Source organism: Strongylocentrotus purpuratus, unplaced genomic scaffold, assembly GCF_000002235.5.
Source record: "Strongylocentrotus purpuratus isolate Spur 01 unplaced genomic scaffold, Spur_5.0 spur5_scaffold_19, whole genome shotgun sequence".
In the NCBI taxonomy this organism is placed as follows: Eukaryota; Metazoa; Echinodermata; class Echinoidea; order Camarodonta; family Strongylocentrotidae; genus Strongylocentrotus; species Strongylocentrotus purpuratus.
In genome coordinates, this window is record NW_022145604.1 from 3,020,254 (window position 1) to 3,033,786 (window position 13,533).

General features: G+C 39.2%; 1 long non-coding RNA gene across 7 annotated transcripts in view; it reads right to left on the reverse strand.

Annotated features, from left to right (window-relative positions):
• LOC100889285 overlaps positions 1–13,533 on the reverse strand; it is a 92,890-nt gene that overhangs the window by 15,826 nt on the left and 63,531 nt on the right. For all 7 annotated transcript variants that reach the window (XR_004064893.1, XR_004064894.1, XR_004064892.1 and 4 more), the window contains 3 exons: positions 10,808–11,155; positions 10,388–10,486; positions 1,900–2,244 (listed from right to left, as the gene is read on the reverse strand). This is a non-coding gene — a long non-coding RNA (uncharacterized LOC100889285). The remainder of the gene's footprint in view (positions 1–1,899; positions 2,245–10,387; positions 10,487–10,807; positions 11,156–13,533) is intronic.

Below are 13,533 nucleotides of genomic sequence, written 5' to 3' on the forward strand. Positions count from 1 at the left end.
AAACGCAAAATTAAACCTAGGTTTAAATCTGAGAGTTAGGCGAGGCTTAGACTAGACTTAAACCTAGGTTTAAAGTTAAACCTGACTTCAGAATACGGGCCTTACAGTTTAGAGAAGTTAGGGAAACGGGTCGGTAGTTACAAGCTTCATGTCTGTTACCTTTCTTGTAGATTGGTGTTACAAAAGCTGAATTTCAGTCGGTAGGGAATAGGGATTCAGCCCTGATGTAGTGTTGACTGGTACAGCAGTGAAAGGACAGGCGCAAGTTCTGTCGAACACTCTTTGAGGAGGCGTGCAGGAAGGTTGTCAGGTCCTGATGCTTTGTGTGGGATGATCTTTGACAGCAGTTTCCAAACACCGGTCTTCAGACCCGATTTCATTGTTGCAAATGGTTGGGTGTGCGCTAGCCTCTAGATCAGGAACACTGTTCAGATCTTCTTTGGTAAAAACAGATGAAAACTGATCATTAAGGAGAACTGCCTTTGGTTGGCTGTCACAGTGGAAAATCCCATCTTTCAGAAGGAGGGGTACTCCAGTGTTATCACATCGCTTGTTCTTGATGTACGTCCAGAATCGTTAACCACCACTAGGCTCCTCACCACAGATCAGATCTGAGATGTATGTCTGGTAGGCTTTGCGGCATTCCCTTTGCATGGTTTTCTTCACTTCTTTGTACCGTGTAACGTCAGGCTGGCTGTTGTCAACAGCTGATCTTGATCTTCTAAACGCCCTTTTCTTCTTCCTCGAGAGTCGTTTCAAGTTAGCCGTAATCCAGGGTTGGCTAAATATACATGTCGTCATCTTAGATGGGACTTGGTTCTCAACAACAGATAGGATCTTGCTTTTTATCTGTGACCACTGGGTTTCAACTGGAGTCTCTAGTGACATCTGAGATAGGTGTGTCTCTGCAAAGCTTTCCAGCTCCTCTCTGATTTCATCCATGTTTGCATTTTTCCAGAGGTAGATTTTTGCGGGGGGGGGGGGGGGGGTCATGACACAAGTAAGTAGATTTGTTTTCCTTGTGCATCATCTTAGTAGAAGGACTTGACTCTGGGAAGCAAGACAATTTCTGCTAGTTACATGCAACTGTATACTACATTAGGTTTATTCAGCTGCACTTATCATCAAGAGGACTTGTCATATCGATTTAATTCATTTGGATATCATTACACATTGTAACAAGTTTCATCGCATGTGTTTCGCAGAGGAGGAGTTTTTATTTGGTGAGCTTATATTCTTAATATTTATTGTTTGGAATTCATACCTCGAATACCTACACGTGCAATATTTTATTAAAAATGTGTAACATATTTTAGCCAATATTATGAAAGAAAATTAAAAGACGATGAAAGACGAAAGACGATATTGATGCATACATTTCGTTAAATACTAAGGCAAAAGTGAGGGCTTTATTTTTGTTAAGCGTCCGGACAAACAACCCCCCATCAATATTGATAAGAAGGGAATGAACGTGTGGGCTCTATGCATTCGGAAGCTTTCGAGAACAAGACGAAAGGAAAAGAGGACGCTAAGCCCACGGAAGTTAAAAGAAGGGTAAGCCGAGCGAAATATCGGCCTGCGCATGCACGAAATCACATAACTCAATCTCCTGTTTCAAGTTCAAGACGATTCCCGGACCCGGCTGAAATGAGATCCGGTCTGTAAACAAACAGGACGGGGCGGTATATCATCTTCATGTTGCATAATTACAAGAGGTTTTCTTAGATTAATTTTAGTAATTAGGCGCGTTAAGAATTAATCTTATTAATACTATTATTTCTGGTAAAAATGGGAACATGGTTCACGTTCATCAATCGACTTGTGTTGAATATTCCTGCTTCAACGAACGGAGCGTTATATTCCATCGATATTTTAAAAGAACAATTATCCAACACTCACTTGATAAGTCAAAGGGAATGATCTCAGCTTCCACCTGAAGCCTGGAGTAACTCTTTCCTCCTATGACAGCAAACCACATCTCATTGGTACCTACATAGACATCATCAGGAGCGTAGTCTATGGCTCCATGGATAGTTGTGGTGACAGATTGTATATCAGACGGATCATTACCTGTCCCTATTTGGACTTCATCATCATAGCTTAGATCCATATATTGAAACGCGATTCGAAAACCATACATAGTACTTGTTTGTACCAAGCTTGCATTGAACCATCGGCTGGTGCGGGTGAGCGGTATGTTGATGAAATGTGATTCGCCTTTCTGCAGATATGTAGCTAAATTATCTGTTTAAAAAAAGATTAAAGACAAGAAAGAAAAAGAAAAATAAAATAAAATAAAAACAAGTGACATATAATAACGATAAGTTCGTCAACTGGAGATTGGTATTGAAGCTTCGTCAACTTGCACTGACAAATATGGTAGCCTCTCCCGAGAAAGTTACTCTTTATTATCCATATCTGATTTTACCGCGAAAAGATTATATATTCTGTACAAAACACAAGACAGCATAACAACGTGAAAAACATGGCCGTCATATGACAAAATCAGGAGTCTTTAACGAAGGACGATAGGATATTAATCCGCTGTGATAATGACATTGAAACTCATTGAAAAGAACAAAGCAGATTCCGTGGGTAAGAAGACAAGTATCCCTCTATAATATGTTCTTAATCAGTATATACTGTTACGTAGTACATGTACCTGTCTTCCTTCCAGTCATTTACCTTCCCCCACTTTCATGATCTAAAACAGAACTCCATTATCACTAGACAGTAGGCCTACCCCATTATTCATAGACACTGACCCCATTATCTTGTGATTATAAACACCCCAGAGAGTTAACTTCAAGACAGCCAAGATAGATGTGGTAGGGTGTGGGGCTGTGCTTTTGGGATCTCCCAAACAAAATTCAGATTTTGCACCAAAGATTTTGAAAAAAATCAATGTGGAATTCTACATTGTGGATACAAGCAAGGAGTGAAGGATCAGGAGGATACATATTTGATGATTTTTGTGTGCAAAGGATAACCAAGATTTTGATGGATACTGTTTGCACCTCTAGTCTACATGTACACTTTCAGTAAAGTCCCATGCAGCACATTTCATGTTAGCTACTTGAAACAGCTCTGACTTGGAGGCCATCTTGGATAAGTATACAATTACAAAATTACAATTTGTAAATTTTAATTTATTGATCAGCCATAGCTGAAAGACATGCTGAGGGCATAGTGTCGTGGACGAATGGATATGTCACCGGACTTTAGATCACAAGGTTCCGGTTCAAGTCCCACCGCGGCACTAATGTCCTTTGGCAAGACATTGATCCACAGTTGCCACTCTAAATCCAGGTGTTAAATGGGTACGCGGTAGGATGCGAAAGCTAATGTGGTTAGATGAGCAAGTGTGCGCTTGTAAAAATGACGCCTGGCTGGAATGCTCCCCAGGGAGTGGAGAATGTGCATGCATTGTGTGCGGGTAAGCCTGATTCCTATGACCGTGTAATAATATATATATATCTGTAAATATAAAGAGCTTTGAGAGGGCCTTCGGTCCTGAAAAGCGCTTTATAAGAACTAGCTATTATTATTAGTATGGTTCAAGCCTCAAGGACTAGTCTACATTTTGCTGAGTGAGTACCACAGAATTAAACCTAGACTTTGCACTGAACACTGAAGTTTTAATACCCATACATGTAAGTAAATGGCCTTGCTCCACTAGCAGAATCCGCCCATGATTACGAGGAAAAACATCAAACCATTAGTGGTAAATGTGACCAAGATATTACGGTTGTGTCAAAAGTAGGCTATGTGCAAGCTGCAATTTGTGATGTATGTAAACATTATATTATCAGAAATGCGGGGGCCTCTCAGATGAGCTATTCGACATCGTGACAAGATTTGGAATGCAAGGTACCCAAGGTATCCCATGGCATTGTAGTATTTGCAAGAAATATGCCAAAGGAATGACAGATGAAATTATCAACCTGAAAAGAGTTACAACAATCGATGCGGGATGTTACAAATGCATGGACAAGCTGCTCAGCCGCCTTTATGGTGAGATACTTGCGAATAGCACGGGGATCGCGGAGACTGTTGGTCGCAAGTTTAACACTTGATGATACTTGCGACTCCATGGTCACATTGGAGTAAACCAAAAATAACTCCAAGATTTTGAACTTTCTTCACTGGAGTAAGTGATGACGAACCAATATTCAGATTGGGGGTTACCAACTTGGCGAGTTGCTGCTTCAAACCCAGTATAACAAACTTCAAGTAAGGATGCAGCCCTTGACTTACTTTTGGGCATAGTGTATAGGAGCCCAAACAATTAAAATGATCAAAATGACTGCCTGAATCGAGTTTTGACACATTTAAATGATGAACGTAAAGATATAATGACTGTCGGCGACTTCAAATACAGAGACGTTGATTGGGAAACATGCAAAGTGCTTCAAGCAAATCAGGTGCATTTCTCGAAGTCATATAGGACAATCTATGGTGTCAGCATGTGACTCAACCTACAAGGCTTGATTCAATTTTGGATCTTGTCATCACATCTAATCCTGACACGATCGATGAAGTGGTGGTCCTCGCACATCTTGGAACCAGTGATCATAATATGTTAAGTTGGGAAACTAACTACTATATGTCCAACCATGTGTACATCAACCTAAGAGAGACTACAAAAATGCTGACTTTTAATCAAATCAGAACACAACTTAAAAAATAGATTGGGCAAAGGAACTTGAAAACTAGATAAAACGTGGAACACAATTGAAATAAAGCTGAAGCAGTTAATTATGTACCATTTAAACGGCAATCTAGAAAGAAGAAAGCTATCTGGCTCACAAAAAGGAACACAGAAAAGTATCCGTCGAAAGCATCGAGCTTGGAAAAGGTACAAATCAGATAAGACAACCAAGAACTTAGAGGACTACAAGAAATGCCAGAGGGACGCCAAACATGAAATAAAGACGGCAAAACGTGACTTCGAGAAGAAACTAGCTCAAAACATTAATGAAGATTCGAAGAGCCTCTATGCATATGTTCGATCAAAACAAAAGGTCAGATACAATGTAGGACCTCTTTAAAGAGAAACTGGAGAGTAGGTCCCATCTGGCCAACAAACGGCAAATATCTTAAACGAATACTTTGCAGCAGTCTTTACTGAAGAGGACGTAAATGTTCCCCAGAATGTGTTCAAAGGAACTATTGAAGAGATCATTGCTGAGATAGAAATCACTGAAGATTGTGTGAAAAAGAAGCTTGAAGACCTCGACCCATCCAAAGGAACGGGTCCAGACGATATACCAACAGCCTTTCTAAAAAAAAACCTGGCTGAAGAACTAAGAAAATCACTAAAGAACATGTACCAGAGGAATGGAGGTCAGCCCATATAACTCCAATGTTCAAGAAAGGAGCAAGATCCAAACCGGAGAACTACCGACCGATCATCCTAACATCAGTCAGCTGTAAAGTACTAGAGAGCATTATCAAAGACAAAATAAATGACCACGTAAATATACACTGTCTGATACAGGATACCCAGCATAGTTTTAGGAAAGGGAAATCTACAACTACCAACTTGCTTAGAGTACCTGAAAATCATCACCAAGTCAGTAGACAGTTATACACAAAAAGTTGTAGTATACCATGACCTAACAAAGGCCTCCGATACCGTCCCACACAAGAGACAAGTAAAAAAAAAAAAGATCAATACCCATGGAATAGATGGTAACATATTGCAGTGGATAACAGCCTGGCACAACAGTCGCAAGCAGAAAGTTGTTACCCAGGGAGCCAAATCTTGCTGGAGACATGCTACCAGCTCTGTAGTACACAGATCAGTCCTGGGACCACTGTGCTTTCTGATATATATGAATGACCTCGAACTTGGGTTAACCGACAAATCAACAGTTAAAAAATTTGCTGATGACACCAAGCTAATCCATCCAATGCAAATAGACAATGATAGAATAGAAATGCAAAACTCCATCAACCACCTTCACAGATGGGCAAATACATGGCAGATGATAAACAATGCCGACAAATGTGGAGTCATGCATTTTGGAACCCACAACCCACACTACACATACACAATGGGCAACTCCAAGCTGAAAGAAAGTACAGAAGAAAAAGATCGAGGGGTTCTAGTACACAAGTCCCTGAAAGTTGCCTCTCAGTGTGCTGCAGCAGCAAATAAAGGAAATAGGACACTAGGAATGATCAAATGCAACTTTACATTCAGGAGTAAGGAAGTGATCTTAAAACTGTACAAATCACTCGTCAGACCCCACCTAGATTACGCCATTCAGGCATGGTGTCCCTACCTGGAAAAAGTCAAAAAGAAGTTGAAAAAAGTTCGAGCAAGAGCCACAAAACTCAAGTATTCAACATCTACCATACGAAGAGAGATTAGCAAAACTGAAACTAACTACTTTGGAAAAAAGAAGAGAGAAAGGAGACCTACTGCAAACCTACAGAATAATGACGCAAATCGACAAATCCAAACCCGAGAATTATTTTCAGTTTGCTAACTATGATAGAACAAGAGGCCATTCCATAAAGCTAGCCACAACAAGAAGCCACCTTGACATCAGGAAAAAATTATATAGCCAGAGAGTTGTAAGCAAATGGAACAAGCTGCCACAAACTGCCATTGATGCTCCCACACTTCTCAGCTTCAAACGACAACTATCCAACCTGGGTTTTAAAAATGGGTCCCATGGAACCCCCTTAACCCTGTCACACCACACTGTCTATACTTGATCTTCATCACCAAGATGGCGAGGTGTGGCCTTCAAGGTATAAAGTATATTCAAGGTATATTCAAGGAACCACATTTTAAGAACCATGACTCATAGGCCCAACCCAAGTCACTTACACTCTCCATTACCAATCCACATAATACCTTAGCAACCTTGATAGACAGTTGACCATAGACCAATCAAATCCAACATTGTTTCACTCCTAGAACTTTGTGAGATAACTGAAGTTCCTCACCTAGGAAAGGGAGTTGAGTTTTGATCACCATTAGACCAAGACTCTCATTCTTGCTGGTTCTCTCTTAATCTTGTGTTTTACATAATTATGAGGAAGTAAATAAGATGTAACTGATTTAACTCTCAACCATGTCGTGTTGGGATCAGTTTATGAGTTATTGGCAGTAGGAGAGGTACAAACAATGAAGCAGCATGAAGGGACTTGTAATTGCGGAGTCATCTGAGATTATTTATTATCTCCAAACTTTGGAGACAATAAATTCTCTCATATGACTCCGCAATACTGATTGTATTGTTATGTAGTACATTGTATTTCTAAAATTACCTTTGTGGCATTTTTAGGTCCTAAGAGGGCACTAGAAATGTCATAAATAAGAATAAGAGCAATAAACCATTTATGGTTTGCGAGATTTATGTTTGCGAGAGAGTAAAGTACCAGTAGTAACTATCTAACTCGCTATTTAAATTTTGCTCTTAAAGGCAGGCTTTACTACTTCAGCCAGAAGGGATTGGATCACCCAGCGAGCCAGGGAGGTCAATGTGACAGGTGGCTATCTCATTAACTCAGCTCTTACTTAACATAAGAAATAGAGGATCATGGGGGACCAACAGGTACCGATTGGGTACACCAAGTAGCTACAAGTAGAACAATGTGCCTTTAATAGAGCGCAGCGGCCGTAGCGATAACTCGTTATTTGAATTTTGCTACTACTTTATAGGAGAGCGCAAACAGTAACGACTAACTCACTAAAGTGTAGCAGACGTTACCATATACCATGTACATGACCTGGAAAAGTTGTTAAGTACAAGAATTTTTTGTTGATTCGTGTTCTAGATAGGTATTGAAGTAAATTTAGCTTGGTTGCCACCTTGGCAACCTTGGGCAACTTTTTTTAGTTAGCATATATGTGCAATGTGTAATATGATACTAATCTTAATCCAGGAAGCCTGAAAATATTGGTAGTATGACTTTCAAGGGTTTTCTATGACGAGGAATTCATTTATGACACTATTTTTTAATTGTAAGTATTGCAATCGTCTTAAATAGCATAATAAACATAATGAGCTAATTACATTACAGTGCATGTACTCAGGCGCGGATCCAGGATTTCTTAGGGGAGGGGGGCCCAACTTTTTTTTTTTTTTTTTGCACCGGAAAATTTGAAAAACGGCGCCGACCGAAAAATCGCTCAGTAAGGGGGGGGGGGGGTATTGATTATATTATTTTGTTTTTTTGGCCATCGAAAATTTGCACCCCTCCCTTGAGCGCCAGGGGGGGGGGGTCCAAACCCCCAAAAAGGTAAAAAATCACGTGTTTTTTACATGTTTTTTTCCCCTGGGAGAAGGGGGGGGCCGGCCCCCCCCCCCCCTCTGGATCCGCCACTGCATGTATAAATATAAGTACTTTATTGTCATTTTTTTTGTCTAGAAATCCTAAAAATGGTGCAATTCAACATTGTAAATCAACTTTTAAAGACAACACATCAACTCATGAGAAGTAGTATAATTAGCCTAATTAACATAATTAGTAAATATGAATATTTGCATTTATTGATATAGGTCGGGTTTAGCCAGAAAAATCTGGAATGGTAATTTTATGTGTATATTTGTTATGAAAACTAATATCTCACAGGTCCCTCATGTTGAAATGAAAAATGATTAGCCTCACTAGCATAATTAACCTAATTAGCATATTAATCAGGTAATTTGTTAAATAAATAGGCAAGGATTGTTACTTTGTAATTCATCATCTATGCATCTTAGTATAAGCACTGTTAGATCGAAAGTACCAATATATGTCCATCTATAACAGCAACAAGGACTTCTCATAATTCTGTGTCCAATACCTAAACTCAAAGAAGTAAAAAAGAAAAAATGATCAACATACTAAATATACTTTACCACAGTAACCATCTTTCAGTTGACCCTAACCATTTCAATCTATCTTTAATAATTGACTGGTCTCTGTCATGACTGTTTAGTGGGAAACTTAAAAAGAATACCTTTGTATTCTTACTCGTTGGACAGAAATTCGCTAGGCCATCAGGCAATTGCCTGATTAATATGCTAATTTGGTTAATTATGCTAGTAAGGCTAATTATTTACGTTTCAACATGACCGACTTCTGAGATGAATATTGGTTGTCATTAAAAAAAAATACATATTGAAATGATCACCACTTGATCTTTCTGGCTAGACTAGACCTATATCAATAAATGCAAGTATTCAAATTCACTAATTATGTTAATTAGGCTAATTATATTACATCTACATGGAATATCTTCTCATAAATTAATGTGTTGTCTTTAAAAAGTGATTTACCATGTTGCATTGCACCATTTTCAGGCTTTTCAGATAAACAATGGCAAAGAACTCCATACATTGTACATGTGCTAATTATTTGCAATTTACTAAAAAAACAAAAACTGGTGTCATAAATAAATTCCACGTCATAGAAAACTCTTGAAAAGTCATATGATCCATGTGTTCAGGCTTCCTGATTACGATCAGCAACATATCACGTATTGCAAATATGCTAATTACATCATTATGCTATAAATAAACAAAAGTAGCCCAAGGTTGCCAAGGTGGCAACCAAGCTGAATTTACTTCAATACCCATCTAAAACACGAATCAACAAAAAAACCTTGTACTTAAAAACTTGTCCAGGTCTGAAAAACTTCTACCGGACTACTGAATTTCGCTCTTATAGTAGGAGAGCGTAGCAGCCGTATCGATCTAAACTCGCTATTTGAATTTTGCTACTACTAGTACTTATAGAAGAGCGCCAACTGAAGCGATCTAACTCACTATTTGAATTTCGCTCTTATATAGGAGAGCGTAGCGATCTAACTCGCTACTTGAAATTTTGCTACTACTATACGACTAGGAGTTTGTCAACTGTAGCGATTTATGTAATTTGCGAGAGAGTAAAGTCCCCGCGTCCGCCATTACGCGCGCACAGACAAGCATGTGACCAAATATTTATGCAAGTTTATGCATATCAAATATTATTCAGAAATGACAATGTATGACAGAAATATGGTCAACGATAGAAATTAACAAAAAAGCAACTAGATGACGTCACGCATCAGTAATACAAAAAAAAAACTTCTTTAGGATCAATAATCATGCAAATGGCACATTAATTATAATGAAAATTTCATTGTCATTAACCATGTCATTCATGAGATATTAAGCGAACAAAATTCATACAATAAGAAAGGGGGAGATTCTTACAAAATCAAAAAAAGAAGATAGTTTCTATTAAACGAAATCAATAGGTTCTCTGCTAGACTGCTACGTTCCGCGGCAGATCACCTAATAACTGCTTTAAGGTAATCGTAAAGGCAATGAGAAATCTGAATCAGATGAACATATGTTTTGCACTTGGGAAATATATTATCAGTTGTTCTTTGACTTACTGCATGCCAATTCATCCTCGAAATGATCGCAGTGGTAAAGTCCATCGCACAGGACAGTTGTTGACACGCTTATGTTGGAGCTCGAACAATAAAAAAAGGCTGGTAGGAGATAGAAAAGGGAAAATATGATACTATCACCATTTATTACACTAAGTTTTCTTTGGCTACTGCTTCAATAGAGGACATTGCGTATCGTCATATAACCTGTTTGTCGTATTATCCTAAAACCGACTCCGTACTTCGAATTTCATTGGCCATTGAGGAAAATCATAACGAAATAATTATTTGTTTGGTCCCTAGTCGGTATGGAGTCGGTCTTATTGTTGGTGTAACTAGATTATGAAGTACATTGAGCGATGCAGTGATATCCAACATAAATTATATTCAAATAAAACAAATCAAGTATAATCAAACACTTACTTGATAGGTCAATGGAAATGATCTCAACATCAATGTCAAACCGCGAGAGGGTACTCTTCGTTCCTATGACAGCAAACCACATCTCATTGGTATTTACATAGACATCCTGATCGTAATTTGTATCTTTGTTGAAAATGGTGATGACAGACTGACTATCAGATGGGTCGTTACCGGTCCCTAACATCGCCTTACCATGAAAGTAGTAAGACGAATGTTGGTACACAACTCGAAATCCTTTCATAGCGTTTGTTTGTAGCAAGGTTACCTTGTACGATCGGCTGTTAAAGGTGGAGATCGGTTTGTAGATAAAATAAGATTCGCCTTCCTCAAGATATGTTGATGAGTAATCTGTAAGAAAAGATATTTATAATAATAATAATAATAATAATAGATCACATTTATAACGCGCTTAATACATTGTTTCTAGGCGCTGTTGTGCTGTTGTCCCAGCAGCCATTAAGTGAAGCAATGTCCTTACACGAAATAAAAGCCGGGACGACAGCACCACGATTACACAATATTATTCAGTACAAAATTACAGTATGTTACGCTATGTTACGTTACAAAATTACAATTTGTTACAGATAAATGAATGAATCAAGTTAACCTAACTAATGACTTATTTCATAACAAATAATAGTACGACATCATTTATTTATTTGACATGTTTAGAGAAGACACGATTCATGATATGGATTTGAGCAGATGGGTTTTTAACATTACTTTGAACGTGGATATAGATGGAGCATTTTGGATGTAGGACGGGAGGCTATTTCACAACTGGGGGGGGGGGGGGGCAATAAATGGTAGATTAATTTAATGTATGGGAATTAAACCCCAACAAATGGTTGCAACAGAGGAGGGAAGAGAGATAGAAGGTGGGTTGGAGGGAGTAAGAAAACATGGGGGAACAGAGTGGATATAGGAATGAAGAAAGGACGAGAAAATGGAGGACTGGCAAGGAAGGGAAACGAGATCGAGCTGTTCCGACTGTAAATTCAGTGGTTCAAGTTGTCCTATAGTAGCTGCATTTGGGGTGAAGAGGAAGGGGGAAGAGGAGGAAGAGGGTAGTTGAGAAAATGAGGAGAGTACGTGAAAGGAGGTGGAAGGAAGAAGGGGCAGAAGAAAAAAGGGGACATAGAGGGGGCAAAATGAAAGCAAAGAGTTGTGAGGGAAAGATGGGGAAAGGTGAAAAGGGGAATGGATTTACATAAGTAAGGGGATAAGCAGGATGTGGAGCCAAAGAAAAGGGGGAAATGAAGGACGAAGTACTAGCTGCAGGATTGATCAGACATAGAGAAGGGAGAGAGAGAGAGAGGTGGAGGCGATTAGACAGGACTTGGATCGAGAGGCAGGCGCGTAGTCAGGGCGGTGGGGCGGTTGCACGCCCCCAAAACGTCGACCAAAAACAAAAAGAGAGAGAAGAGAAGAAGGCAAAAAGAAAGAGAGAGAAGAGAAGAAATAAAAAGAAAGAGAGAGAAGAGAAGTAAAAAGAAAGCGAGAGAAGAGACAACAGTAACAGTACGTAGAAAGAAAAAAAGGAGCAGCAAAAAACACTTTTTAAAAATTCAAACAAGGATGAATAGTCGAGAACGGTACAACGAATCGTCTTTTTTCTCTAATAATCTAATGAAACATCAAAGCTTACGCGTTCCGCGCGGCAGGGGGAGGAGGGGGGGGGGGATTGAATTCAGACAAGGATTAAGAGTCGAGAACGGTACAACAAATCGACTCCAGTTTCTCTAATAATTTAATGAAACGTCACCCCCCCCACCCACCTCCCCCCCCCCCCCCCCCCACCCCTAGGAAGCGCGCTTTGGCGCTATGTAAGTTATTTGCGTGCTCACTACCGCCCCCTTAAATAAATCCTAGCTACGAGCTTGCCGAGAGGGAGAAGACGGGGTGACCAAGCCGGGGGAAGCACGAGTTTAAGGAGAGTGGGGAAAAGGATGATTGGGATTACGGGGAGGAGATAAAAGAAGATAGGAGCGAAAAGAGAGAGAGAAAGAGAGAGAGAGAGGGTGAAGAGAGTGTAAACGAGAGGGGAAAGGGGAGGGGTAAAGGAGTGGTAAAGGAGAGCGGGTTTAGGAGGAAGTAGAGAGAGGTAGAGTGGAATATGGAAGAAGGGAGGTTATGGATTGAGTGAGGCAAAGGAGGATAACATTTCGGAAGAAAATGCAGGACGGGCCAGAAATTAGTGAGACAATAATAACTAGACATGTAATACTTGTTTGGAACAAGTATAGGTGGGCTGATCCAACTAAATTTTGAGACAAAATTGACCAAAAATAAGCGAGATACTGCTAAAAAAAACTTTGCATGTAGATTCATGTAGTGAACGAAATTAACCTTCTTGAGGTATAACATGTAAATTAAAAAAATATCTAACATGTGGCCTTTAATCAAAATTTTCACCATGAAGACGTCATCAAAATTAACAAAAGTTTTGTCAGAGCATGTAAAAAATTGTCTTAGCTACGACATATCGAAATTTGGAAGAAAATCGATCAACATTTACAAAGATACAATCAATTTTCCATAAATATGCTGACGTCATAAAATGCAAATTCGTTTTTTTTTAGTTCCAAGACCATTATGATGACGTCACAATATATTTAATGGCAAAATGAGACATGATATCATATCTCCGACTCATATTCTATCAAAATATGAAGAAAATAATGGGGGTCCGGGTGATTCCCAAAGAGCTATAAGGATTTTGTATG